The following is a 21,107-nucleotide window of genomic DNA, read 5'->3' on the forward strand; positions in this document are numbered from 1 at the left end:
TTTATGAAAACATAGTGAATAAAGAAGAAGTCAAAGATACAAGATGGAAAGCAGATATAGATACATTTATGGGTGGCAGGTAGATTCAGTAGATGGAGTTAACATTTGCCCTATGGAGGCAGTTTCATCCCAAGAAAATGAAGAGAGAGAGAGAGAGAGAGAGGAGAGAGAGAGAGAGAGAGAGAGAATGAATCTAAACCAGAACAGGGTGAGATAAGTATCTCAGCTACACCTGTCTGGGGCTGAAAATTAGTCTTGGAATTCTGTTTCAAATCTTTGCAGTTTGTTTTGTCTACTCATCTGTCCATTCATCTAGTTTTCAATTACCCAGGCACTGGAATCTACTCATTCACTGGTCTGTCTATGACCCATCCAACTTGGCAGAGCCAGTGCTCATCCCCATGTGGGAGATCAGTCCTTCTTAGTTTATTATCTTTGTGTGTGTGTGTTTTTTTATAAAATCCTCAGATAAATTTCCTTTCCAGATATTGTTAGATATTGAATAAATTAATGAATAAATGAATACACGAATGAATTTCAGATCTCTTTCATTTGACCATTTGACAATTACTTATTAAGCAACTACTATGTGCAAGGCATTGTGCAGGTGCTAGGGGACACAATGATAAACTAAATGGAGTTCACAGAGCTTTCTGCCTGGTCATGGCTACAGATATGAAATACAAGATTCTACATGCTATAATTAGATCATAGGGGAGGGGACAATATAGACACAGAGCCCTGGAGATGGTGTATTGAAGTGGTGACTAACCAGAAACCTGAGCTCTCCAGGTATCCAAGTTTACTATTACAGTCTGGATTATTGTTTTATGAATACAAAATTAGAATGTTTCTATCAGAATCTGCTACTTATGAATGTATGAATGAATAAACGAATGAACAAAGGAATAATTTCTTCCATCCTATTAACAAGTTTATCGTTATTTATTTTGAACTCTTGCTTCTCAGAAAGTGTCAACCTTCAGTAAACAGCTTCCCAGTATCAAAAGAGTTTGTAAATAGTGAAATGTTCTAATTCCAGCCAGTTCTTTGCCAGTGTTGGTATTTTTCCGGGAAGAAAACTGTTGTGTGGCTTATCATTTGACTATAATAAGCATTTAAGGCAAGACACTTGAAGTTTGGATGCGGGGGACCTATTTTCAGTTGAAGAAACTAGTTTATCCATGCTCAAGGTCATTTAATTGAGTTGAAGGTTGTGTGAATACTATTAAAATGATTGTCCATGGAGGATAGCTTTGCTTGGAAATGGTAAAAATGACTGGGAGAGATCAACAATTCTAGCTGCCTGCCCCAGTCTTTTGGTCAGGCCACCCAGAAACCAATTCCCAGCAGAGAACATTCTTCTACTTTTGCAGATCTCTGGAGGAAAAGGACTTTAGCTTTGACACGTCTCCATTATGGTGACTAGAAAGGATAAAAGTCAGAAAATGCTCTGTTATAGAAATGAGATGAACTGATGTTTGAGGAGCCAAAAGTGAAGGCATTGCTAATAAAAATAAGGGTAATATTGGCTACTATGGTGTTTATTACGTGTCAGCCTGGTGAGGTGGCCGTCCATTCTAGGAAAGGGAAGAAAAAATAGGGGGCAGTGCTGAATGAGGGCTAGAGATGAACTGCCAGGCCTGTGTTCCAAGCCTGGCCACAGGGCCCTGGAGCTGCAGGGGCCACTTTGAAATGCTATGATAAGACTCCACCATTCACCATGGGCAGAGAGCGGAAACCTCTTTACTTGGCACACAGAAAAGACTCTGAACAAGCAACAATTATCAACCAAACAACAAAGGTCTCTTAAAGATCTACTGGGGGCTGTTTGTCAGGGGTAGTTCAAGAGGATTAAAAACTAGCGAGAGAAAAGAATCATGAAGAATTAATACTCTCCTTCAAGAGTCTGAAATCTTGCCTGACTGGCATGGCTCAATTGTTGAGCATGACCTGTGAACCAGGAGGTCATGGTTGGATTCCTGGTGGGGGCATATGCCTGGGTTGCAGGCTTGATCCCTAGTGTGGGGCCTGCAGGAAGCAGCTGATCAATGATTCTCTCTCATTATTGATGTTTCTACCTCTCTCTCCTTTCTCCCTTCCTCTCTGAAATCAATAAAAATATATTTTTACAAAGGAGCCAAAAATCTTAAACATCACCCAACAGTGCCTCCTATTAAATCTTAATGGCATTTATTCATCTCAGCTTGGCTTCAGGAATGCAAAGATGGATGAGATGGAGTGCCTGGAATGCCTCAAGCATTCATAGCCTGGTGCAGGAAGAGAGGTACTCAATCAAGATTTTCTAAGAATGCTTTTCTCTCATTCTAGCTTTTTGTATATTATCCACTAGCAAAAGCACAGGCTGAATTGGAAGCCCTCTGCTGTTTCACTTTCATGTAAGAGTCTGTTGAGGAGTCAACTTTTCTGAAAAGCCTGTGTGACAACTCCTTCCCTAGCCATTTTTCCGTTCCTCAGCCGTGTGCTTTCCTAGAATGTAATACTTGCCTCCTGAAACTTACTATGCTGTTTACTTGCCTAGTAAAATGAACAGGCTTGCTAGGTTGAATTCCAGGAAGTATAATATGGTGTTTAGAAGATGTTGAGCAAATCTAACTCCCTTGCCTTACTTTTCTTATTTGAAACATTGGGATAATAATAGTATTTATGTGGGGGGTTATTTTTTGTTTGCCGCCAGATCCATTTTTGACTCTTTTGCCTTGCTCTAGGATCTGGAAGTCTGACCCTTGTGTACTGCATTACCTGGCTCCTTCATGACGGGCCTCCAGACTGCTGAGTGATCAGGGCAGGGGTCTTAGACATTCTGACAGTCCTGGCTGTCTTAGCCTCTGCAGTAGAGGTCTGTCCCAGGGTCTACTCCAGCTGGTAGAGGCATGGCTTCCTTTCCCAGAGGTTTTCCACCATACCTCTCCAACTCCAATTCTGATCCTTCTGCTACCTGGCTCCTTAGAGGCGATAAAGCTAGAGGGTGATGCAAACATGTCCTTTTCCCTCCTTGGGTGGTGTCTAAGTCAACTTGGGTAGCAATAGCAGAATGCCACAGATTGAGTGGTTTAAACAACAGAGGTTTATTTCTCACAGTTCTGGAGGCTGGAAGTCCAAGAACAAGGTGTTGGCAGATTTGTTTTCCCCTGAGGCCTCTCCTTGTCTTGTAGATGGCCATCTTCTCATGGCTGTGTTCTCACATGGCCTTTTCTCTGTGTACATACCTGCTGTATCCTTCCCTTCTTACAAGGACACCAGTCCTATAGGATTATGACCCCACCCATATGATCTCATTTAAATTTAGCTACCTCGCCGAAACCGGTTTGGCTCAGTGGATAGAGCGTCGGCCTGCGGACTGAAAGGTCCCAGGTTCGATTCCGGTCAAGGGCATATACCTGGGTTGCGGGCATATCCCCAGTAGATGTGCAGGAGGCAGCTGATCGATGATTCTCTCTCATGGATGTTTCTAACTCTCTATCTCTCTCCCTTCCTCTCTGTAAAAAATCAATACAAATATATTTAAAAAAAAAAATAAATAAATAAATTTAGCTACCTCCCTGAAGGCCCTGTCTTCAAATATAGTCACATTGGGGGTTAGTGCTTCCACATATACATTTCAGGAGGACACAGTTCAGTACATAACAGGCAATGATGGTTGGATGTTCTCTGCTCCCTTTTTGGATTATGCTTTGCTTTAGGTCCTTTGTAGCAATGTTTTCCAGAGCTCTACTGGAAACAGTTCTGGTAAATAGGCTTGAAAGATGGCTGCCATCAATCTCTTCTCCCCGTGCAAATACCTGCTGCCTCTTATGGTGGAATATAATCCCTTACCCTCTGAATCTGGACTGGTCTTAGTGACTTACTTTATCAACAGGGTTCATCCAAAGAATGTTCTGGCACTTCTGAGACTAGGTCATAAGAAGGCTTGCCATTTCTACTTGGGTCTCTTATAATGCTCATTCTTTGGCCACCTCCTGTTAAAACCCAGCCACCATATGATGAGAATTGTTAGAGAGAGTTCACATGGAGGTGCTCCAGTTGACAGCCCATTGGAGGGGAGAGTCAGCACCAACTCCTAGAATGTGAGTGCACCATCTGGGATATCCACAGTTGAGCCTTCAGATGACTCCAATTCAAACCGCCATTTGACCACAACCACATAAAGACCCTGAGTGAGAACTGCCCAGCTGAGCCCAGTTAGCTCACAGAACCATGAATGAAAATGATAAATTGCTTTTTAAAGCCACTAAATTTTGAGATAGTTTGTTACACAGTAAAGAATAATTTGAATAGCTGAACCTCCTCTCTCTCAGCTCAGGTATGTGCTGAGCCCCCCATGGATTGAATGACAGGAACCCCACCTTCCTCAGAATAGCCTTTCCCTGCCTCTGTATGAGGCTTTGTGTCTGGGTTATGCATGTCTGCATGGCCTCCTCCTGCTTGATGATGACTTCTTTCCCAGGATACTTCCACTGATTCATTTTATCATTCCACCTGCCATTTTCAGACATGTGTCGGTCCCAAGGGTAATTGCTCAAGCCCCAGCTGGGAACTCTGTGTATACAAAATGAGGGATTTACTGGATATACAATTATATATATTTATTAGATCATTTTTTTTTTTACTTAGTGTTATATTGTAGTAATTTTCTGAGGTCATGAAAATTCTACAGAACTTATATTGCATCATTTGAATTTATATTATTACTCATTCTTCTGTTTTGGGAAAATTGTCCCTGCTCTTTTTTTCTTCTTAAATTGTAAAAAAGGCTGAGATGAATATCTTTGTCCCTAAATCTTTATCCAGGTTCTTACCTTAAGGAAATAATCTAGTACCCTGAAAAGGGTAAGCTTTTTAAAAACACCCTTGATACATAATGTCAAATCACTTTTCAGAATGATTGTACCATGTTACTCACACCAATCCATCTGATAGGCAGAAATGAGAAAAATAAAAATTAATAATAGTAAAAATGAGAATAATAACCTCATTATTTTAATTGGCATCCTCTGATTTTTGGTGATATTGATGAAAAGATATCTTTCACATTTTTGCTGTATTTGTTCTCCTTTTTTATTAATTATCTACTATGTGTGAAGAAACCAACTTGACAGCAGGAAGTGAAAGATTTGGTGTATAACCCCGAGAGTGGGCCACACAGCTTGAGGAACAGAATTGGCACCGTGAGATCAGGAGAGCACCTGACCTGGTGGCAGTTTGGATATGTTTCTATCACCCTAGTGGCATTTGAGAGGGTGCTACCTGGTTTTGTGGAAAGACAACGAGTTTGGCATCAGACATACCTACCTTCAAATGTTGTCTCTGCCAGTTGTGTACCCTTGGCCAAGTCATCTTACTCTCTTTAGACTTAAATTCCTCACCTGTAAAATGAGAAAAATATGACATCCCTTTTAAGTCTGTTGTCAGGATGAAAAGAGACAGTAAACATGTAATAAACATAAACATCTTACATGCAGTATCCATTCAATGATCATCAAAGCCCATTTTGCCTGATCAACTCTTGAGTTTATCTCTACCCCCTGCTATATTGCTACCACCCTCCTTCATACAGCTTATGCTCTTTCTCAGCTCTTTTACTATGATTGCCTCTTAGCTGGTCTCCCCATTCAATGTCTCATCCCTCCAATCCATTTGCCAACTACCTCTGTCTGCCTTTCTAAAATTAAATCTAATAATGTCATTATCTTACTTAAAATCCTTTAAGAGCTCATTAATGTGATTGAGATCTGGCTCCTCCTAGACTTCCAGCTTCATCTCTTACCTCTCCTCCTCATCACACCCTGCATTCTGGCCTCACACTCTGCCTAGAGCTGCTGACACAATCCCTGCCTTCTCAGAGCCTGGTGTCTTTGAACATGCTGTTTCTTTATTTGTTCCCGTCCTGATCCTTCCTCTCCCATCCATGTGGTTATTTCCTATTCATTCCTCAGACATTAGCAGAAGTGAGCCATTGCCTTCCCTGGCCCTTTAAGCTGGGCCAGGTTCCCCCTCCTCAGGGCTTCCCCTATCACAGCACACAGACAAGGAAGTACACGGTTCCCTCCCCTGCTGGATGATGGCTCCTTGTGGGCAGGAATGGCATCTTCATTTCTACATCCCTATTGCAGAGCCAGAACAGGGTTTCTCAACATCCATACAGTTGACCATGATATGTTGCATAATTTTCATGGCCAAGGGCAAAATGAAAATATAAAGTCCGTTTGTTTAAAAAGTTACTAAGAATCTCAACATGACAACAGCAGAGCATTAAGCCAAGTATGGGACCCTTCGGAGCATGGGGCCCTGTTGACTGTACAGGTTGCTTGCCCATGAAGCCAGACCTGCTATTGGCATTTTGGGCCACATAATTCTTTGTTGTGGGGAACTGTCCTACGCACTGCAGAAAGTTTAGCAGCATTTTTGGCTTTTATCCACTAAATGCCAATAGCACTCCTCCCAGCTAGGACGATTGAAAATGTCTGAAAGAGGGATCCTCTAAACATATTTACTTCAGTTCAATTGCGAAATAAATGTCTCTGAGTCAGGATTTTAAGTGCTCGGGATACATAGTTACTGCCCCCAAAGTAGTTCATGAATGTATAAAACAGTGATTTCTTTGGAATTGATATTCTCATAAACCTAACTGTTGTGATAGGGAGGTAGGTGCCCAGGCTCCCAGGATCCCATGGGGGGAGAGTCCACTTGATCAGGGGAGGGATTGGGTCAGCACAGGCTTCACAAATTAGGGGCTCCAAGCTGAGCCTGAAGGCAAGGAGAGTATACCAGGCAGGCTGGGGGTGGGCTAGGGACTGCATGCAGGGGGAGTGCATAGAGAAACGGCGAGTGATGGGGCGGGACTGTTAAGCAGGGGTCAGTTCCTGAGGATCTTCCATGAAAACTTACATATCCTGGACTTCATTTAGAGAGGGCGATGGAAGGTAATGGAGAGCAAACCAGTGGCCCTCAACTGGAGACAATTTGCCCCTCTCCTCCCTTTCCCAGGTCTGACATTTTGCAGTATCTGGGAACATCTTTGGTTCTGAGGAAGGAGTCACTACTGGCATCTTGTGCGTTGAGGCCTGTTGTGCTGCTAAATGTTGTACAATGTCCAGGACAGTTTCACTCAACAAAGAATTATCCAGCCAACAATGTCAACAATGCCAAGGTTGAAAAATTCTGTTTCAAACTAGAAAATGATACATTGATTATTTTTTTTCTGTTTTAGAAGGACAAACTGGAAATTCCCAATTCCTAAGAGCTTGGGAACTGCTATATAACTGGGCTACCTTGTATATTTTGAATGTTCTTCCCTCTAGATGAGACTGAATAAATGGTATTTTCATTTGCTGCTTTATTTTCATCTTCTATTCCATGACTATCTCCTAGAGGGCATCGATGGGATCCTAGTCCATGTGAATGGTGCCCCCTAGAGTTGTGCAGTACGCAAACTGCGCCCTAACAGAACAGTTTAAAATCAATCACCCAAGCAGTACTTCTCTTAAGGGCCCAGCACAAGCCTGGCATGGGAATTCAGAATTTGATAAATGAATGAACAAATGAATGAATGATTGGGCAATCCAAAGAATGGGAAAACTAATTTTGTACTAGGTGATGCTGAAGGAGAAACTTGCCATTAAAAATTTCAGAAAGGTATTATACCGGATTTCTCGACTGCACTGAAGTGGAAACCAACAGGTCTCTGCCAGGGTCCTCTTGGCTGACACTTCGGAGTTCTGGCTGGTGAGGGGCCCTCGGAGTGAGGCTGGGTTTGACTCTGGAAAATAACTTTTCTTGTCTCCTGGGTCCTCTGCAACCTTATCAGTGCAGCTTTGTCAGGATTTCCACCATAAACCCTGGGTGTGGGGCTAAGTGGCCTATAAAATCTGACTCGGGGCTGAAGCCAGCAGCACAGAGGCTGCTAAGATGCAATTAATTTGACTCCAGGAATCTTCGATCGGCTTCTTTGCTTAATTGGGAGAATGCAACCAAGAAGTAGGTTTGGTGCTCCTCTGTCTCTAAAGACAGGCACAGAAGGCTTCTGTTGCAGGGAAGAAAAATAGGCCCGTCACTATGCCGAGCTCTGGGAAGGAGGGCTTGGAAAAGGTTGCCCAGCAAAAGTTGGGAAGTGCTGCTGGGCAGGTGCCAAAGGCAGTTCTGTGACCCGGCCAGCCCTTTGCCTGCCTGAGAGGAGGGGTGTGGGGGGCTGCATTTCCCTTTGGTTAAATTACGTGATGCTTAAGGCTTGCTTTTGTCCCTGAGAGGAGGTGTTCTGGGATGGTTGCAGCAAAATTAAATTCTTTTCTAAGGCCATGTTTCACACTGAAGCCCTCTTCACTCACTGATCACATTCATTCATTATTTCAATCATCACCTATTCTTACGCCTTTGTTCGGGGTGAGTAGTCTGGAAGTAAGATAGAATCAGACTCTGTTTCAAACACAGTCACTGTTTCCTGCCCAAGGTAAGGAAGATCCCCAACCTCATGGGGGCTTAGTTTTCTCATTTTTAAAGTTGTGAAAATAATACCTAGTTTATGGCTTAGGAATGAATTTTTTTTAAAATGTATTTTATTGATTTTTTACAGAGAGGAAGGGAGATGGAGAAGGAGAGTTAGAAACATCGATGAGAGAGAAACATCGATCAGCTGCCTCCTGCACACCCCCTACTGGGGATGTGCCCACAACCAAGGTACATGCCCTTGACCGGAATCGAATCTGGGACCCTTTAGTCCACAGGCCGACGCTCTATCCCCTGAGCCAAACTGGTTAGGACAAAATTTAAATGATATAACTTGTGAAAGGACTGTAAGACTATGTCTGGACAAAAATACAAGGGTTCTTTATACATGAGCTTTATACTACTATTTCTATTACAATAAAAACACAACTTGACAAATGCTGTCCTTGGGGTTTGCTGTAAAAACTGCTATAAAAACTCAGAGGTGTGAGTGCCTGTGTCTGAGGGTGGATGGAGGTGAGACGGAGTCAGGGAAGACTTCATGGAGGAGGTGATGTGACCTGAGAACTCAATAATGAATTAAGACCTTTCTAGGAAGAGAAGAGAGGAAAGAGCATTACTGTTAGCAGGAGCAGAATGTGCACAACTATTGCATGTGCATGGTTGGCTTGGGGTAGGAGGATGCATATTTGTATCCTGATCACAGGGCCCAGAGTGAAGGGACCTGAGCTGTCCCGACCAATCCTTTCTTCCTTCTTCCCCTCCCTGTTCCCTTTCTTGTTTTCACTTTTAGAGCATGTTATCCATGCAGATTTTTAGTGCACTGATAAGCTTCATAAGGGAAGAAACTGGCCCCCAGTCATGGTGCATTAGAGTCAGAGCCTCTGCCTTCAGGCCCCAGCCTGGCTCTGGGCTCAGGGCTCTCCTCTGGGGGATGTGGTCTTTTCTGAGCCACTCTTCCTCCACCAGAGCTGCCTTCTCACCTCTCAGGGCTGCTCAGCTCTCAACCCTGACCCTGTACCTCACTGCTTGCCCTGCCGGAGGGCTCGCTCTCATAAAGTTCTCTTAAAAATCATTTATGACTCCTTAGTCCAGGCTCCCAGTCTACCCTGCACCATATGTGAGCTTGTTAATTCCTTAAAGGGCCCACTCAGAGCATAGCTTAGGGATGCGGACACAGATATACAGTGGCAGCTGCCAATAGATGTCCCCTTTCCAGAGTGATGGACGGGGGTCAAGTGGAGAGCTGGAAGCAAGCAAATAAACACATTTTGAACACCTGCTGTTGCTGAAGACCATGCTGGCTATTTTTATATTTGAGACCTAGGTGTACAGCCTGACTGTGTTACTAAACATCTTGGGCCATTTACTTATATATTCCAAGTCTCAGTTTTCTCATGTGTAAAATGGGAGAGCAAGCTGACTTACCCCACAGAGGGCAGAGCAATCCCTTGGCTGCTTTGAGAGTCTCAGGTCTGAATAGTCCCTCATATCTGCTCAGGTGTGTAAGAGACTCTTAGATGTAACACACAATTCCTTTGTCTGTTGGTTGAATGATCTCCCTGAAGCAGGCCATAAGGAATGAGCTCGGGACCTTGACCGAAAACTAGAAGCCAGAAGCTCTATGTCAACTCGGGAAGGTTGTTGGGTCAGAAGAGAAAAATTAATTCCAAGGAGAGGAGGCCCCTTTTGTACCTGAGAAGGGATGGTCAGGGCGTAGTGAGGAGCCTGCTTAGGTTAAACAAAACCTGGGAAAGCTGAAGAGACGGAAAATATGCCTGAAGCCTGGCCCCTCCGCACAGCCAGACCCTCTGGGACGAGTCACTTGTTCCTGGGAGGCATGTGCTGTCAGAAAAGAACGCTGACTGGAGCTCTCCTGGCTCTGCCCTTAGCGGCTGGGTGTCCACGGGCACGTCACTTAACCCTCAGCCTCCCTACACGTGGCGCAGCATTCCTGTTGGGGTAAATGGCCTGCTCCACAGGGGACACTCCATAAAGGCTAGTTCCCTCCTCTATCCGGCCAGCAAAATACACCTCCCCCCCCCCCCCCCCCAAGGACTGCCACCCAGCCCCAGGGAACAGCTCAATAAAGTCCCCATAAAATTCAGCCTCTCTGAGCCCAGTTTCAGAAATTACAGCGAGTTGATTCATCACATTGTTTGAATTATGGCGATATGAAAATACAGCAAACCCACTGGGAGTCAGCCTTTTCCCATATATAAAACAGGGTTATGATCCCATATAAACTTTTAAAAGAGAATGCTTTAGTTTATATTTTCATGCATCTGATTGGGGGGAAAAACGAAGGAACAAGAAAAGAAATAGGAACACATTGGCAAACAACATAATTCAAACCAACACCCCAGCTTATTAGTCCCTCAGGCCCCGTCTCTTTTTCTTCTTTCTTCATCTTCATAACATCCCTGAGCCAGTGCCCACATGGCAATGGGCTGGGGCTCTTGGGAGCTTCAGAGTTCTCTCCCTTAGTTCATCCTCTTTTCTCCATCTCCACGGCCATGACCTGCATCCCAGTCACCAGCAGCTCTGTCCTGGACCACTGACTACCTTTCAAAGACAGGCCCATGTCTGTTCAGGCTGCAGCCAGGAGGATGGATGGGGGAGGGGTAGCAAGGCAGGGACACAAACGTGTGTCTATCTTTACATGGGGAAAGACCTTCAGAGGCTCGTCGGTGTCCTCAGGAGGAAGTCTGAGCTCCTGAAAGCCCTGCTGCTGCCTACCACCCAGGCTTTTCCGTTACTCTCCCCTTTGCCTTAAACATGCCCCTCTCTGCTTCCTCTGTCTGGAAGGCTCTCTCCTCTAAACTTCCTCACCTCTTTGTTTACTCCTACTTATCCTTTAAGATTCAGTTTATATATAATTTCCTCGGGAAGAATGTACTGTGACCATCCTACCTCCTCTCACTCAGCCCAAACCAGGTTAAGCCCCCTCCCTAGCTGTGTGTTACCTTGGAAACGTCTATTTCCCCTACATGGGGAAGAAGTGATTGTAAGTCCGAGGAATCTGTTTTCACTTCCAAGCTGTGAGCCCCAAGAGCAATGATGAAACCTATTTTGTTCATTATCATACCCCCAACGGCACAGTCAAGTGTTTGCTTTCACCGTGGACACGCAAAAAATACTTGCTGAGTGGTGATGACAGACCTCAGTCCCAGTCTGCGTTCTGTCACCGTCGGTGCTGAAGGTCAGTCACTTCAACGGTAACTTGACCAACATTCTCATCTTTAAAACGGGGATAAGGATACCTACTTTGTAGTAATGCCACGAGAATTAGAGAAAAATTTGTAAAGTGTGGAGCACATCATTATGGGTTTTACTTATTGAGTGCCTACTCTTATTACGTGGTCTTGGGGACAGAAGAAAATTTCTTTCTGACACTGTGATCATCAGTTGTGATGAAATATTCAACACCAGCTAATGCCCACCAGAGGGGCACAAGAGTGAATTCCTGGATCAGGGATCTGTTTACACTGGGTGGGAAGAATATCAGTTGTTAGTTTTCAAACGAGACCTCCTCTTGGATGGCAGCACATGAAAGACTTGCCTAGGCGTGGGTCCAGGGCTTTGTATGCAACATACGTGGGTATTCAAATACAATTGCATTTACTCGTGACCCCACCTGTCAAGAGCTCATATGCAATCTAAAAAGTACAAACGATTAGCCTTTATGACAAAGGCATAAAGAGAACGCTAATTGTGTCACTTTCTAATTGTTCTGTGACTCCTCTCCCCTCTGTCCTTACATGTTCATCCTTTCGTAGGGAACAGCAAAGATGACTGCGGGTCAAGCTCTCCCCGAGGAGCATGCGTGATTCCCTCGTCGCCAGGCTTCTCGCCGAAGCCTCCTAGAGTTTTGGATGTGGGCAAAGCCTTTGAGATGGTATCTGAAGGGATTCTTGGCAAAGTGGGCTGGCAGGGGACCCAGAGGCTTGGAGATTGAAAACAGACCACAAGATGATGAAAAATTTCCTTCCCAATGGAACAAACACCATGTTGTAGTTTACACTGTGTGTCCACCTAAGTAGTGGCCTCGTGGGATCTTTGTGCAAAACTCGGATGCTATAGAAGCTGGATCAGCCAACCCACTTTACAGAGGAGGAAAGGGTTTCAGACATTTTCCTATGACTGGCCAGCTCGTTAACGGCATTGCCAGGACTTAACCCTGGTTGTCTACCTCAGAGCCCTCTTTGTTGTCCTTCTGGTAAACTGAGTCCTGAGTCCCTCTTGTTATCTCTGCCTCCCCTCTCAGTTTGGAAGTCTAAGGAGGGAAGCATGCTTTATACATCCCCTCCTTTCTCTCCCTGTCGGTCTCCGCCCCCTGAAACCTGCCCTGCCCATGTCCCCAAGCACAGCTCATCATGCCCCTCTCTGACTTGTTCCCATGGCGCTAGTTCATCCGTGTGCTTCTGTGTCAGAGCAGGTGCCGTGCAATGCGATTGAGCCACAGGGAAATACGATCTACGTTGTGGGTTTCTGCTTAACTACATGGTGTTAAGGGAGAGGGCATCCAGCAATAACTGAAAGCCCTGCCGCTCCCACATATTTTACTTCCCACCACTGCAGACAGTCTGTGTTTTTTGGGTGATGCTTTGCATTATGGTAAAAAGATCTTGTCTGCCCAGGGAGAGGGAAAGGTACTGGATCATTTTTTGAGTGACTAAGATGTGCTAGTGTTCCACACATTTACAACTTGTTGAATCCTCACAACATCCTACAGAGGAAGGGGTGGGTGATCCCATTTTACAGTTGAGGAAACTGAGGTTTAGCAAAGTGAGGTTATATAGCCACCCAGGAAATGAGTGGTGGAGCCCAAACCCACGCTTTGGTTTCAGGGAGCTGCCCTAAACAGGACTTGTGGCCCACAGGGCCCATGTGATGAGAGGACGTCAATCCAGGCCAGAAGTTTCTGACAAGCAGGGATAAAGGGTAACAGCCTGCAACTATTAGACAAGGAAGAAGGAAGGGAATTATGAGGTGACAAACAAATAGGAAACATTTGGGATGCAATTTAAAGGAACATACAGGAAAAATTTCAGAAAGCCAAACTCTTCCAGAGCTGTTTGCCGTGGAAGTGGTGGGAAAGCCAACCTCTGGCCGGAGCACCATGCATTCCGCAGAAAAATATTAGATCAAATCACAGAAACTCTTTGAAAAAAAAAAAGGGTCTTTTATTCTTTTCATCAGTCAGTTTATGCTATTCCAGCCTCTTCCATGAGCCAATGCTATCCTGGGCACAGCGGCTCAAAGTTGAATAAAATCCAACTCCTGCCCTTGGGCAGCTCATTATTGAAAGGTTATGAAGAGAAAGGTGTTACTGTGGGGCGCCATGTACATACTGACAAATGCAACAACATTGGAAAGTGTAAAATCTGAGCGTTCATAAAGAAGAGAATCACTCTGCCTGGGGAAATCAGAGAGGGCTCCATAGAGGAGGTGATGTGAGCTGGACCTCAAAGGAAGAGTAGGCATTCTCCAAATGGAGGTGTGGGCAGAGCACATTACAAGCAGAAAAATAACATGGGGCTCCAGTAATGGGGAAGGCACAAAAGCAGAAGAGAGCATGGCAGATTCAGGGAAGAATAGGCAGCCATACATCAAATGCATGAAATAATACATAGCGTGGCTCCTCAGGTTCTTGAATGCCTGTACTTGGAACACACAACATAGAACACAGACCGCACCAATCAAGACTGGCCAAATATCTTAATGAAGAATTAAGCACTTTGCCACCAATAGCTTTCCATCCAGCATTTCATCACACTCAACATTTCAATTGATGTCACACAGGAAAGCCATCTGTTAGGATGCAGTGAGGTCATTAGCACAGCAGATTGGAGCCCCAATGCCAGGCCTGAACCTGGCTCTGCAGCTTACCAGTAGTGTCACCCAGTGGCCCCTGTGTGCCTCACTTTCCTCATCTGTAAAGCGGGGATAACGACAGAATCAATCTCCTAGGAGCTAGGTGGAGGATTAAAACTGACCATTTGTGAGTGTATCAAGAAAGGGTCATTGTTTAAATTGATGGAATCAACACATGACTGACTTTGCGTATTTGTTTACAGTTTATTCCCATAAATTGAGGCACACAATTATGTGAATGGGACCTCAGAGATCTTCTAGTCCAACTTCTTGGGTCTGGAAAGTTGGCCAGATTACTGTGTGATCTTGGGTAAGGCACTTACCTGTAACACCTGTGCGCTGAAAGAGCTAACCTGTGATGTCTAGCATCCAGCGATACTAATAGTCACACTGAGTTCTCACAAGGCACCAGGCCCTGACATACTGTCCAAATGTCAACTCGTTCATCATTCCTAACAATTTCACAAGGCAGCAACTAAGAGAATTTCGATTAAGGACACTGAGGCAGAGAGAAGTCAAATGACCTTCCAAAAGTCACAGTTCGTGCACGGTAGAGGCAGGACTGAAACCTAGGCGGTCTGACTCCTGAGCAGTGTGCCCCTCCACCTCCACTCTACCACTCCCATAGAATAATGGCAAGAATGTGATCACTATTCCAGAGCTCTTAGGAATGTTAGATAAGGTCTGGGAGATAAAAATCTCTGCCATAACCTACGTAATTGAAAACTATAAAGTGCTATTATGTCACGTTATTATAAAGCATAAAGATGCATAAGTGTATACATAATGTCCAGTTATTATGGAACCTAATGATGCATAAAAATATAAAATATATAATAAGCAGCCTGCAAAACAATTTAAAATATTCTCTCAGCTACCTTGGTCTGTTTCTTCATCACCTTACGCTCTTGACATGAGCTAATCCCTGTGTTCCTGAGTTTCTGAGAAGGACTGGCCACAGAGCAGGGGGTTTTTGGTCAATGTGCCCAATCAACAAGCAGCAAACGACTGCCTGCACTGCCGGGAGGGGGTCCTGAGGCAGCTGGAGCTCATTTCCATGTTCTCTCCTGGCCAGCCTCAGCCTTGGCCGCACCCTAGAAGGAGGGTAGTTCATCTCAGGGTCTCAGCAGTTCCTAAAAAATAAGTTCAGTTTGTTTCTATCTCCCCTGAATAACCCTCCTTTGAACTCATTTTCTTCTTAGGCTATCGCCACCTGATTTTTGGAAAGCCCCCTTACAAATAGACCTGTATGGAATACTGGGGGAAGTCCTGCCCAGGGCTTAGGAACTGAGGTTTCTGGTTAGAGCCGGGCCACTGACTTTCTGGGTTATCCTGGGATAGTCACTGCTTCTCTGTGGGCCTCAGTTTTCCCTTTTGTAAAATAAGGAAGTCAGATCCATGATCTGGAAGTTTCCTTCTGGCCTGAATACATACTTACAAGGTAGCATCTATCTACTTGCAGTCATAAGCTAGGCGTACTCTGCAATGTTGAACACATCAAATCTAGAACACAGAAGCTTGAGTGGAGGTAGAACATTTAACTTGATACACCATGCTCTCTACCAACACCCCGTACTATGACTCACAGGCATCTCTGGTGGCAGTTCCCATGGTTTTAAAATAGATTTACAAATTCCTTGACAAGTTTCCCTCCAGTAGGTGCAGTCTGATTCCCCTACCCTGTGTGACTTCCAAAATTAGGTCAGCCATAACCGGTTTGGCTCAGTGGATAGAGCGTCAGCCTGCAGACTGAAAGGTCCCGGGTTCGATTCCGGTCAAGGGCATGTACCTTGGTTGCGGGCACACCCCCAGTAGGAGGTGTGCAGGAGGCAGCTGATCGATGTTCTCTCTCATCGATGTTTCTCTCTCATCGATGTTTCTAACTCTCTATCTCTCTCCCTTCCTCTCTGTAAAATCAATAAAATATATTTAAACAAACAAACAAACAAACAAACAAAAAACAACAACAAAAACACAAAATCAAAATTAGATCAAACGAGACATCACAGGTTCCTCCCTGCCCTTGGTGTTGGGCTGCTTGCTCTGGGGGAAGCCAGCTGCCATGTTGTGAGGATGCTCAAGTGACTCTATGAGGAACAGGTCTATTTGGCGAGGAACTGAGCCCCCGTGTGAACAGCCATGTGAGCGAACTACCTTGCAAACAGATTCTCCAGGTGTTCACACACTGCTGGGAAAGGCCAGGGGGAAATTTGATAGTGTAGGAGACAAAGGAGACAATGATGCCATCAGTGTCCTGGGGAAGTGAGACAGAATGGGTCTGGGCCACCCCTGGGAAGGTTGGCTTCAGTAGCACAGGACAGACATCTATAATGACAGGAAGGATGCAGAGCACATAGGCATGGGAGAGAGCAGTGGGTAGACATGGGGGAGAAGTTACCTTCGGAGTGCATCTGTTTTCTCAGTGACCAGAGAATACAAGGTCATCAGCTGAGAGGGAGGAAGATGGAGGAGGTACTAGAGGTTTAAGGAGAAAGAAGATGTGGAGTAGTCTCAAGTTCTTTTTGCGTTTTTTCCTTTCTGTCCTTTGTATGGAAGTTGGCATGGGGGAATGATAACAAGACTCAAGATATAAAATTGAACAGGATGTTGCCCTTCCTGTGCACCGGCTTTGGGATCTGATGGGGTTTGAATCTTGGCTATACCCCTCTCTGGGAAAGTGGCCTCAAGGATGGCATTGCCACCTCTTTGCTGCAGGTTTCTCATCGGGAAAGAGGGGGTTAAATGAGGTAACCAATCTTATGTGCCAGCTAGTGCCTGACACATAGTGGATGCTCAAGGCCAGGCCTCAGCCCAGTGGACTGCACAATGACCTTGGAGTCAGGAGAATTTGGACTGGACAACTTTTCCATTTTTGTACCTCAATAAACTACAAATAATAAAAGAATAGACTTAAACTAAACATTAAAGACCAACTCCTATTTTTAAGAGAAAAAAATTAGAAGGAAAATTATGTAAATTCAGATTGACTATCTTCCAAGCAAATTTCCAAAATTTTCTGTTTCCGAATCAATAAATGGGCACAAAAGAAAGGCAAGCTGAGCCAGTCCTGTGCTGGCTGGTGACTTTCGTGTAAATTGCTCTGCTCCTCTGTGTCTCAAATTCTTCAGTTGACACGTGGGAAAGTGCAACCCCTCTTGGAGGGGCAGGTGTGGGCCTGCAGGAAGCTGCCGCAGTGTGCAACTGGGAGCACTAGCAAGCCAGCACTCCAGGGGGTGGTGGTGGCCTGTATCTCCATGGGAACCGGGCTCCTGGGCAGCAGAGCTCATCTCAGCCTCCCAGTGCGGCTGCAGCACACCCCAGCCCAGAGCTGCAGCAGGAGGGGCGTCCCAGAGGGGCCCGGGCAGCCTCACAGGCTCCGTTCAGTTCTGACCTTTGCAGTATTTCCCAATAAAACTGTGACACGTTGCTTATGCTTTGGACTAGCGCTAAAGTACAGAAAGGTCAGGTTGCCCAGACCTTAACAAGGAACAGATGGAGGAAAATTGGATCATTCCCTCGCATATTTCCCAATCCTCCTGGAGAAAACCTGGCAGGCAGTATGCAGAACCGTGGTGCCCCCTGGCCCTCCCGACTTTCCCAGGCCGAAAAAAGGAAGCAGATGCTCCATGGCAGACTGTGTAGGACACAGGCATCGCACTCTGTGGTCCTGGCTTTGGACGCCAGGATGACCACACGTCCAGGTTTGCATAGGATGGTCCTGGTGCAGGCCTCTGTAATGCTTGTTAGCACCTACTTTCCCTTTCAAAGGTGTCCCTGTTTGGTGAGAAATTACAATGTGGCCTTTGCTTTAACTTGTTTGAACCTCAGTTTCTAAACCTGAAAAATGGAAATCATTCTTTATACCCCGCAGCATTATGGTTGATAATTATACATGACTGAAACAATTGCAATCAAATCAGATATAAAGGCTAGTATTTTCATATTAACAGTGCTCTGGCTTATGCTCCCACCTTCTCCAAAGTATTTAAATAAAATTCTAGCCGATCATGTGACCTCTGGTCAAGCTGTTCTCAAACTCTAGGGAACATCCCCTGCAGGACTATTAAAACAGATTGCTGGGCTCATCCTCAGAGTTTTGGATTCAGTGCATCTGAGGTGGGGCTGGCGGGCTGAGACATTGCATTTCTAACAAGCTTCCAGCTGATGCCTCTGGTCTGGGGACCGTGCTCTGAGCACCACTTGTCTGGTTTCTCTCCTTCCACTCACTCTCCTGGTCCTGCCGGAATGATCTTTCCAAAACACTAACTAGTCCATGTTGCTCCCACTGCTTAAAACCCTACAATGGCTCCCTATTTTCCTCAAGACAAAGCCCACCTCCTTAGCCAGGCACTCAAAGCCTGGCTATTGCCTTGACCTCCAGTTGCAGTGGTTGGCCTTCCTCTGAGGGGCAGGCTGCCCTTGGGAAGAGCTCGCGTGTCAGACAGGCCTGGGCTTGAATTCGAGCTCTGGCATGTAATCTCTGTTGTGATTTCGGGCAAGTAACTTACCTCCCTCAGGCACATGGAAACTGAGCTTGGCAAGGTGAAGAATTCTTTCCTTCACGCGGAGTTGCTAGGCCAAATGAACGGCATGGAGAGCACGGAGCTCCGTGCCTGCATGGGTTCCTCACCTGGCCTCTTCAACCTGCATCCCTGGTTCCTGAGTTCTGACAGCTCTTGCTCACAATCTGTTAAGTACCACCAGAAGGGCACACACAAGGCCAGATCTCTGTGAGTGGGATGGACAGGGAGGGCTTCCTGGAGGAAGTGAACCTGGGTAAAATGTCCTTTCAATGTGGCCAGCAGCTTGCTGTTTTCTATACACGGTTGCATTTTTTTCCTTAAAATTTTCGTTTACTTATTTTTGCATGTATACAACAAATATGAATAGAGTAGCTCCTGTGTCAGACTGTACTGGGATACAGAGAATGAGGCTGGAAGCCTCGATGGCTGTCCTGGGAGGCAGCGGGGCAGAGGGTGAGGTGCAAGGGCTTTGGAGTAAGCAAACCTGAAATCATAGTCCCACTCGACCTTGCCATAGGTGTGTGAGCTTGCGCCAGTTACTGAACACGCCGGAGCTCTGTCTGTGAGAAGGGCTAAAAAGTCTGCAGAGCAGAGGCATGCTGGGGAGAAGGAATGCAACAGTGTGCACGAAGTGCTGGACAGAGGGAGGTGCTTGAGGTGTAAGCCCCTCCCCTTCCTGCCCCTGGGGAAAGGGGGCTCTAAACCTTCTCACCCCCTCATCTGCCTGAAGGCAACAGCCCTGAGGGCAAAACTTTCCTCTGCCAGCCTCCACCTGTTTCTCACCTCCAGAGCCCCGTTCCAGAATTACTCTGGGCTTTCAGAGGATCGCTATTCCCCACGCACTGAACTGAGACCCACACAGTGTTGGGACCACAGACGACATGGAATCCTATCCCGTTTACAGCTGAAGGGACAGGAGCATAGAGGAAGGAGGAAGAGACTGCTGTCGTGAGGGCCTTCTCTGTGCCAGGTGCTGTGTGGGCACATGGCACAGGCGTCAATGCATCTCCATTTAGCAGAGAAAGCAGCAGGTGCGGGTGTGTGTAATTTTGCTCAGCTGCCTTAACGAAGTACCACAGACAAGGTGGCTTAAACAACAGAAATGTTTCTCACAGTACTAGAGGCTAGAAGTCCAAGACCGAGGTGTTGGCAGGGTTGGTTTCTTCTGAGGCTTCTCTCCTTGGCGTGTAGAAGGCCATCTTCTCTCTGTGTCTTCACATCTTTCCTCTGTGTGTGTCTGTGTCCTAATCTCCTCTTAGTACAAGGACACCAGCCATATGGGATGAAGGCCCACCCTAATGGCCTCACTTTACCTCCTTAAAGGCCCTAATACAGTGGTTCTCAACCTTGGCTGCACATTAGAATCACCTGGGAATCTTTTTAAAATCCTGATTTCTGGGTCTCATCCTCCGGAAATTCTGTTTCTTTGTTACTAATGTTGTGGCCTCACCCCATAACAAAGAAACAGAATTTCTGGATAACTGCACCCTCATGAGAGACCCTGAGCCAGAACCCCCCAGTTTGGCAGTTCCTGGATTTCAGGTGCTCAGAATCTGTGTGATATAATAAATATTTGTTGTTTTAAGCTGCTAAATATTGGAGGAAATTGTAACTCAGTGTCAGGTGCAAGTTCCTCAGCCAGGGAGTTGACCGCTCTGGGTGCAGGAAATTAGAAGAACACACGGGTAACAGTAGGTAGATGGGACGTGGTTTATTATGAACAAAGGAGCTGGCAACTGGCTGGTCAGTGGCACCTTATATACACCCTTAAATCAAAGAGGCCTTGGGCCAGTTAGTGATGCCTGTGCTACATTAACATAAGCAAGTTATATAAGGGTGCACTAGCGAAGTACATATAGTGCTACTGCTGAGTCACTGACCTTTCACATGGCGAGTGGGCCTTTAACCTCCGGCGTACTCTGGTCAGGGCCCCCACACTCAGCCATTGATAACTAACACACAAGGCTCGAGAAAGTTAAGGGCACACAGATTGTGAGTGGCAGAGACAGAATTAGATTTCTACATTTCTGGCTCCCTGACCAGTACCCTTTTTAGCACACTGTTATGTGAGCCCAGATTAGCTTTGCACATAGATGGTGCAGTGAGAGATTCAGGGGAAAGCAAAGAAAGAGAGCAGGAGGAGAGAGAAGGCCCTTAATAAGCAGCTGGGAAGAGGTTGAAAGGTACAGCTGAAGCCACACATCTGACAGGTGGGAATGAGAAAGCCAAAGTGGCGGCCACGCC

The sequence above is a fragment of the Myotis myotis genome, unplaced genomic scaffold (genome assembly GCF_014108235.1).
Source record: "Myotis myotis isolate mMyoMyo1 unplaced genomic scaffold, mMyoMyo1.p scaffold_m19_p_2, whole genome shotgun sequence".
NCBI lineage: Eukaryota > Metazoa > Chordata > Mammalia > Chiroptera > Vespertilionidae > Myotis > Myotis myotis.